The sequence below is a fragment of the Sesamum indicum genome, linkage group LG4, assembly GCF_026168435.1.
Source record: "Sesamum indicum cultivar Baizhima isolate 11 linkage group LG4, ASM2616843v1, whole genome shotgun sequence".
NCBI lineage: Eukaryota > Viridiplantae > Streptophyta > Magnoliopsida > Lamiales > Pedaliaceae > Sesamum > Sesamum indicum.
In genome coordinates this window covers 19,555,754-19,565,308 of record NC_142660.1, presented here as the reverse complement: position 1 = coordinate 19,565,308, position 9,555 = coordinate 19,555,754, and the positions used below count along the sequence as shown (strand labels likewise).

The following is a 9,555-nucleotide window of genomic DNA, read 5'->3' as shown; positions in this document are numbered from 1 at the left end:
ATGTCATGCACTCATATAGGACACAACGTTCAAAAGGCAGGAAGTTGCACGCGCAGGCAACATCCAATGTTTAGACGACATCAAGTTGTGCGACAGGCAGCACCCTACGTGCGGCAGACTAGCACACAATGTGCGTCACGGAAGAACGGGAATATATGCGCTCAGGCTGATTGATGATAGCAGTTATGTGTGGCACTTTTATGGTTGTTGTCTTCCCTATCGCATGTGCCATTATCCCTCATGACAACCGTCGATAGATAGGAGACAAAAATTTATTTTTTATTACTACAAGAAAATAGAAAATTATCAATAAAAAGTATTTAATAATAATTTTAATATCTTATCTCAATCAAACATATTTTACTCGCAAGTAATTACAGCCTAAACTATTTACATTTTGAGATATAAAGAGACACTGTTCTTAAGTTAATTATGTAATTGGTTGAGTGTGGAAAATACTTGGCTAGGTCCAATAATAAATGACGTCTTGATTCTCATAGTTAGATGATATTCTTGTGCCAAAAATGCAAATTTTTTATTTACAACAATTACAAAATATTAAATATGTTATACTATTTTAAAAGCTACATTCACGTACTCATTAATATTTTCAATAATAATGATTTTAAGTTACTTATTAATGTATTTTCAATAATAATACGCGTAAATGAAAGACAGATATAATAATATAAAATAATCATTATTTTTGTAGTATAATCAATATTTTTTTAATACATAATTAATTGTGAGATAAAATAATATATAATGATTATAGTTGATGTGATATATTTTTTTCAAATGTATTTAAAATACTTTTTCTTAAGTTAAAGAATAGTTTTTACAAAATAATTATATCTGCTAGTTCACTTAATTAACTCCTGTATTTACCAGCTCACTAACTGTACTACCTCTCTTGGCGTTATTTTTTTGTTCACGACCATTAACTCTCTCAAGAGTTACTGAACTGATAAATATAAGAGTTAATTTTTACAATTAGAAACTAATTATAATTTTTATAAAATAATTATCTTCAATAAAACTTTAAAATTCATTGTTGTAATAAAATAATAATTCTTGCCACTAAATAAATATAATTTGTGATAATATTAAAATTATCATTAATTATTTTTTATCGATAATTTTCTATCTCTTTGCCATAGATTTTATCTTTTTTAATTTTTTATTTCGATCTACTTGTTCTATATATTTTCTCTCTCTTGCCCCACGATTTTTACACCACATTTTCTCTCACTTAAGATTATCCACACGGCAATCATCCCAAAAAGCAATAGGAGATGAAATAGGAAAATGAAATAGAAGATCCAATGCCGAAATTGAATAGTGGGATTTTTTAAACTTTAATTGCATTTACTGTCATGTATATAAGAGGTGACAAAATAGTAACCTCGAATTAATTGATTTTTTACAATTGCAAGATTCTGATCGTCGATTTTAAAAGTGGCTAAAATATGGTGAGATGGACAAAATTGAGATTTTTTAATTTGAGGATTTTATTGATTGGACATTTTTTTAATTAGTCTTTCATCCGCTACATAAACACTTACATGTAAAAAGAAAATATCAAATTGCATAATATAAATGAGCAAAAAATCCTCTATAAAAAATAAAATAGTAAATTGTTTGATGTGTTGTCATAAGGGGATATTTGCTCATTTCGTATATCAGATGAGTAAATTGCATTTAACCCCATTTTTTTTATAACATGGCACTTATTTCACCTACATGTGTGGGTTATATGTGATTATATTTTTAAATTATGTATGATTTAATTATATTTTAATTCAACACATGCCAATCATATATTAATGTATTAACACGACAATGGTGCGGATTTTTCTAATTGAAATCATATGATATAATATTGTATTGATATAGCATTTTTTAATATTTCTCGCTCTTCGCTAGATCCTAACAGGAATAAGGTTCTACACAAGATTAATAAAAACATCGAATTTTTAACCTATTTTTTTTTAATATAGGGGTTCTTTGCATTTTGATGATAATACAGGGGCAAAAATGCAATTTACCCTTGAAATCATCATCTTGTTCACGGGTCTGTCACTTTCTCACCCTCAAACCACAGTGAAACCTAATCTTCCCAACTTTACCGTTGTGATTTCAAGAAAGAAAAGAACAAAAAAACATTACCGTTGTGTTCCCCGCGCCGGCGCATATTTATATAAGAGGAACATCCACGACCAGATTTTGAAAAATCAAAAATAGTGCAGAAGAAAAGCAAGAGGGCGCTCACATTGACATGCCCTTCTTTTTTAACAGCGGCGTTTTTGAACATCGTCTCAGACGTCCGGCCGCCTCCGCCGACTGCCCTCAGCCTCGATCTGTTCTTTCTTAAGGTATTTCTTGAGAGTCTGACATCACCTCATTGCATAAGAGTTCTTTTAAGTTTCTTGCATTATGGGTTCTTGCATTGTGAACTTAAGAGTATCTTGGTTAAAGGAAGTCTGTCTTCCCAACGGAAGATTTAATACGAGTACTTTTCAGTGTCACTGAATTGTGAAATTACGGCCTTACTCTTTTTCCTTTTTGTCTTTTTTAAGGTCTCGATTTGTTATTTCAAGGTTCTTGAATTTCAATTACACATGGGCTCTACTGTATGTCTTGGATTACGACTGCAGTCTGCGGACAAGTGTCTGGGACTTACATACAAGGATGCTGGTGTGGACATTGTTGCTGGATCAGAACTTGTTCAGAGAATAGGCAAGATGGCTCTCTGAATTGGAGGTTTTGAAGGCTTTTCCCTTTGGGTATGGTTGTTTTTTCATATGATTATATTCAGTAGTGATCCTGTTGTCATTTTGATCGCTAGTGTCTTGAGGGATATTAATACATATTGCCTACACTCACAAACTGGTCAATTTTTTGGCAGTCTTGTTTTTCAGAGCTTCTTTCTTGAAGGCAGATTTGGCTTTGCTTATTCCACTTGCATTTTCTGTGTCTAGCTTTTCCTTTTTTCTTTTTGGCTCTGATTTCATTGGTCTTTTCCCATCTTATAATGTTATTTAATTGCATCCAAATGCTTTCACAGGGGATTCGTATAGAGATGGAGTGGGAACGAAACTTATGTTGGGTTTAGGGACGAATCGACGAGACTACTGGCATTGAATTGGTAATCTTTTGGTCTTTTACATGTTCTTTGTTAATAATGCATGCGTTAATCATTGTTTCGAATCAAGTTTTCACGAGTGTGAATGATATAGTAACTCCTAGGGCAAAACCTTTGTTTTTCCAAATCTGCCAGGAGAACCTGCAGGCTTTGGATTGGATTGTCATCTTTGTCCGCTGGCTGATCTTCCCTACCATTAGGTTGGGAAAGAATGTGAGTCTAGCAATGTTATAACTTGCATGAATGTTGTGTTTCAGAAAAGTTATTTACTAATATATTTGGTTACAGTTGTTAATATATTTTGCTTGTGTGAATGTATTGGCCATGATTTTCATTTTCCATCCGTATAAATTGCTGCCAATGATCCTTGGTCTATGTGGGACTTTGTTTCTGAAAATGTTTGGCTGCAGTTGTTAATATATGGGGCTAGGATATACTAGAAAAATGATGATTTTTGTTAGTCACACCATGTCGATTATCTTACACAATCTAGCATAAGACAGTTGCTTGAAACTAATGGGAACCCACATGTATCTTCACTTAGATCAGCAACTATGAACCTACTTTAGGAACAGTAAGTAACACTTTGTTTTTCCTGCTATTATCTTTGTTGCCGATCAAGTTCACTTATCTTCTTTCTTAATGCATATATGTGATTCGCTGAATATGAGCTTGACTTTAAATATCTCAATTTCCTCTTTGGACTGTATTGGAACTTCGTAAACCAATTGATACTTGCTCAATTGATGGGCCAGCAAAATATCTTTTCTCAAGTGCATCAAGTGCGGTATTTGTTCTTATGCCTTTTAATTGGAGAGTGCTACAATGTTGTATCTATGTTGTTTTCTTCCATGTCTGTTCGTAATTCTGTCTTGATACAAAGTACAGAGATTCAATAGAATCACACGGAATTGCTGTTATCAATTCTTTTATTTGCAAGTTTTATTTGTTGAAAAAAGCACTATACTCTAAATTTGATGCAGGCAATGCCGTCACTGAAGTCTCGCTGAAACCCATATTTATTTGCAAGTTTGTTTCTAATTGCATTAAAATTGTGAAATTGTTCGATAGGTTTTGGGTCCCACAACCCATTGACTAGGTAAGGTGAGTATTTATTTATTGGTGAATTTCTATCCGTACATATAAAGTGAAATTTTAAGAGATTTTCAAATAAAAATTGGACCATATTGAACTAATGTTGGAGGTGATATCTGGTTTTCTTTAGCCCTAACACATATAGCGTTCAATTAGCAAAGGGCATCACCCTACCTGATACATCATTCTCCACATGCATTAAAGTGAAGCATATAAGTTAGTATAGGTTTTTCATACTTGTTTATTAAAAGATTGAAGGCTAGAGTTTGAATTGGGTTTGCCAATTAGGTGCAAACTAGATAACCTCATATCGATAAGAATTGTGTGGGAATTTGTTGACATTTTAGAACCTAATGGTAGCCTTACGTATCTTCATAGTCTTCTCTTCAAGTTTCTAACTGAAAAGCAACCAACGGCCCCTATCAATTCTTCTTTGCTGATTTTTCTCCTATATTTTGGAATCAAAGAATGGTTGAGACCATTGATTTTATACTTTGTATAATTCAAACCTAAAATTTGCTGCTATGATTTCTTTGGAAAGCCGTGCTTTCTCCATTCTGGTTTGGAAAGTATGGGATTAGGGATTTTTTAGGCTGCTCAAAAATGTGAATGATGCAAGTATAGAGTTGAGACCTTAATGAGAGAACAAATACCTCATCTTTTTGTAAATTTATTTTTGGCTCGTTTATTATGTTGGGTTTTCTTCATGAGCTGACTTAAAACTTTTTGTTGTTAATACGTTTGACATTTGTGTATGATTTACAAAAGCCATGTTAGTTCTTGTTATTAACATCTTATTTTTGAAGGTGTATTACAGAATAGTATGTTGGAACATCTATATTATACAATCATGAATTATTTTTTATTTGCGAACTTTGGGATTAAATGCTATGCTAATGTGGAACAGTTGTCGAGATGCCAATTAAAAATATATTTTTCAAGATTACTTGGTAAAACTTTTGTGAGTATTATTATGTACGTTCAAGAGTTCATCAATGATTTTTAAGGAACACAAAGTTTTGATAAGTTGAAATGTATTACTAGAAAATTGTTTCTCTCTTTTGCCCAAAAGATTTGTTTTCCTTGTCAAGTGTTCTTTTGTTTTCACGTAAAGTTCTTAAAATAATTTTTTCTCTTTGACTCAAAGATTTGTTTTTCTTGTGGGGTGGTCTTCTTAATTCTCAAAATCAGCTGTGGTCTTCTTTAATTCTCAAAATCAGCTTGAATTGCAGTAATTTCTTTCAAATTATTTAAAATAAATTTACAGCGTTTAGAATATTTTTTGTATTTGATTATTCATGGGCATATATTCATTTAATTATTTTTGATAAATGCATGAATAAGTCACGTTTTTGAATTTTCAAGGAAATCTGTTATTGATTTTTATTTCCATAAAAAAGAATTGGATTCAAAACAGTTTTTGCAGCTCTTTGGAAAATTTTAAGCTGCATTAAGTTTTCTGTTTTTTAGCAAATTGCATTCATCACCATCTTTGTTTAGACTTCCAAAAAAGTACACTATTTTTTAGCAAATTGCATCCATCACTATCTTTTATTTTGATAAATGATAAAAGTCTTTTAAGATATATATACAAGTGATTTTAACACAAATAATGAGATTGGCATCTCGACTGTTTTGCAATTTAGTATGCAGTATTTGATTTCTGAATTTCGTGTGATTGTGTAATAATGATTTTTCAACAAATTTTTTTGTGATACACCTTCAAATGTTAGATGTCAATGATATGGACATATATGGAGTTTTTGTAAAATTTGTACAAAAATGCAAATGTATGACAAACAAAAATTTCTAAGAAAGCAACATGAGGCCAAAAGCCAACATAATGAACAGACCAAGAATAAATCTACAAAAACATTGGAGTATTATCTCTCTTGTAGGCCTCAACTCCGAACTGCCTTGCGTCCGTCATGTTTAAAGTGGCCTTGGAATTCATAATCCTATTGCTTTCCCCATTAGAATGTTGAGAACGTGAAGGCATAATAGAAATCAGTCCGAATTTTGGGTTTGAATTATGCAAAGGATAATAAAATGGTCTTAATATTTCTTGATTTTTAAATATGGGGGAAAATCAGTAGAGGTGAAATGGATGGGGACAAAGGTTGCTTTTTGGGTAGAAATGCCAGAGAAGGATATAGGTTGTCCTATAGTTTACATGCCATTATGTGTTGCATACTTTTCTTATATGGTTGATTTTGCTCAAGTTTTCTTCTTTGTTTTTGCAGTTAAGTTAGCAGTGAAGATGATCTGAATGAAAGAGTCTGCTTAACAACGTTCATGGATTTGTCGATATCAGTTGTGGCGTTCAAGTAATTCTAAGTATGAGCCTCATGGGTTCGCCGTGGAAGTAAATCTTGCCTACTGTAAATAGAACCAAGCATGTTTGTAATACTTAGATCATAATCATGTATTAAGGAAACCAGAAACAGGGAAAGTATGTCTGGTTCATGCCTAAAAGTGATACCTAGAGATCCTATGTAGTTGTTTCCTACTATCTTGTTAGTAAATATTTGATGTGGTACCATGTTTTGAGCAAGCAAGCAAGCAATTTTTCTTTTTCCTTTCTCATGTGCACTATTATACCTTCTCTATCTTTTTCTGTTTTTTTTTTATTTTTTATTTTGAGAGGAACAAACTTCACTCGAATTATCTGGCTAACTCGCCACACATGACAACATCAAGTCCAAGGGGACAGCAGGATGAATCAAGTAAACGACCAAGTAGGAAACATACTATATATCCAATAAAAAGATTAAATACAAAATAATATTTTAACACGATTAATTTGATAGAAGATATTTTTATTATACTTTACTTGGCATAGTAAAATTTAAAATAAATAAAATGTGAATAATATATAAACACTAATCTAAACTTCAAATCCATCAATTCAAATATAGTCTAAGTGTTTCAGTCCTATTGTATAAAGACATAAGAGCAAAACTCTGTCAAAGAATAAAATTATTTGCCATTAATTCCTAATTTCTCTAAACTAATTAAAGAATGAACACTATATTCTTAAAAATAAATAGGCAAATAACATTTCAACGTTGTTAATTTGCTAGGAATTTTATTTAAAATAAACGATTTAAAATAAATGAGCAATACTCATTTTAATGAATATTTTTATTACCAAGAAAATTTCTTATTCTTGTTTGATAAGATATTTTTTAATAAGGTTTTAAAATTTTTTATATAGTAAACTATAATATTAATTTATTTATTTACTAATACAAAATAAGGAGAAGGGTTATGTTGGAAAAATATTTGGTTTCAAGCAATCAAAACGATGTTTTGAAATATTACAATCGGATTTAAAAAATCAAAAGCAAATAAAGCCACGTTGGAACAAATAACAAAAAGCAATTAGAAATGCTATTTCTGACAAGAAATTTAAATTGAAAACTTATAACGAGAATTGTATCGTAACAATTTTCAGTCCACTTTGAAATCGTTAATTTTAACCGAATCGCAGAATTACTGCTTGCCTTGAAGAAAATATACGCCTCGTATCAGCAGTGCACCGGGTGCAACGTAATTTCTCTCAGGATAAGACGGTTACAGTTCTTTTGGTATTTAGCACTATACCGAAAAACACCTCGACCAAACACTCAGAAGCTCGTAATCAAAACTTGATCGCTCAAATCTTTAAAGAATGATAGAAATCGAGAAAGAGACGGAGAGAGTTCGCAAAGGAAGAGAGCTTGTGATTGTGGTCGTGTTTTTACAAATGGGAAATGGCATGCCTTTATATAGGCATGCCCAAAGTACAGCCATAAAAGAAAATATAATGGCAATTAATCTCCCCCCACAAGAAACCGTGCGAAATGAATCAGCAATGAAGAAAGAAATTGCTGTTACACTCATATTCAATTGCAAATTGAAAGCAGCAATTCAATTTCTTTTTCAAATTGTAAATTGAAAACAACAATTGAAAATGGGTTTTGCGGTTTTTGATCCTCAATCAAGCACATTCAATAGCAAATGAAATGAAGAAAATTGAAGGTGAATTCAATTGCTGCTACTGTTACAAATCTGTGGGTTTCTGCTTTTGAAAATTCAAATTCAACAATCCCCCACAAACTCATAAATTTGAACTCAAGTTTCCATGACTTGCTTTCAACAAAGGTACCTTTCGGTTTGAACCACTGTCTAAGTTATCTAACGTCAGTTGTCACCAGGTTAAATGGAACTAAGCCTTGAATTTAAGCCTGTGAGTGTGACAACGTCTGTCAGTAACAACGAGCAACCAGCTTTGTGTTGATCTTTAGGGTTGACACTTAGGCCATGTGTCTTGATCCTATTCATGAATGCTTTCAGGAAAAACTCAATTCCTTAGTTACGGCCAAACAACGACATTCACTTAGTTGGGTGTCTCCAAGGATGCACTGCTAGCATCTCGTCTTATAAGACTTGACCCCATACAGAGATGAACTCTTACTATACTTGCCGTAGCAGCACCTTCTAGAATTTCAGGGGATAGACTCCAGATACAAAGTATCAGTCTATTTGGTGCTCTAACATACCCTTACGACTTGTTGATACCACATTGAACTTTTTTTATGGGATCTCCACTCAAAAGGTTGGGTTGCCGTCGTAGATATATCACTCATAGGTTTTCAGTCTCATCTCCAATATGGACTTATGAACTTGCGACAGATTCAATCCTTTCGTCAAAGGATCAGCCACATTGTCCTTTGTTCCCACAAAGTCAATGCCTATTACTCTGTCTGACACTAATGCCCTTATAGATTTTAGTCTAACTTGGATGTGTTGTTTGGTCTTTTGATTGTATTTACGACTCCTCACCTTTGCTATTGTAGTTTGGCTATCATAATGTACAACAATTGGTGAAAGAGGCTGATTTACAACGGGAAGTTGTGATAACAACCAAAATAGCCATTCTGCCTCGGTACCATCCGATCTAACGCACATAACTCGGCTTCAAACGTAGACCGAGTTATCAAAGTCTGTTTTGCAGACTTCTAGGAGACTGCGCCCCCACCTAAGGTAAAAACATATCCTGAGCACCTATTACTCCTGGAGTTTTTGGCTATCCAGCTAGCATCATTATATCCCTCAAGAACAATAGGGAATCTGCCATTATGTATGGCCAGTGACACCGTGCCCTTTAGGTACCTTAGTACTCTATCCAAGGCACCCCCAATTAGTTTTGTCAGGGCAACTAGTGTATCTAGCCAGCTTAGAGACAGAAAAAGATATATCTGGTCTCGTGCCATTTGCCAGATACTGTAAGCTCCCAATAATTTGGGAATACCTTAGCTGTGCAACCGAAA

The 9,555-nt window shown here is 32.9% G+C and overlaps 1 long non-coding RNA gene across 2 annotated transcripts; it reads left to right on the top strand.

Moving 5' to 3' along the window:
• Positions 1–2,049: 2,049 nt before the first annotated feature.
• Positions 2,050–6,782, top strand: LOC148788528 (uncharacterized). Of its 2 annotated transcripts, none has more exons than XR_016065365.1 (5): positions 2,050–2,375; positions 2,580–2,786; positions 3,068–3,148; positions 3,281–3,358; positions 4,129–6,477. It is a non-coding gene; the product is annotated as an uncharacterized LOC148788528 (long non-coding RNA). The 2 variants fall into 2 exon arrangements; XR_016065364.1 differs by lacking the exon at positions 4,129–6,477 and adding an exon at positions 6,484–6,782 and having other exon boundaries at positions 2,054–2,375.
• Positions 6,783–9,555: the final 2,773 nt, after the last annotated feature.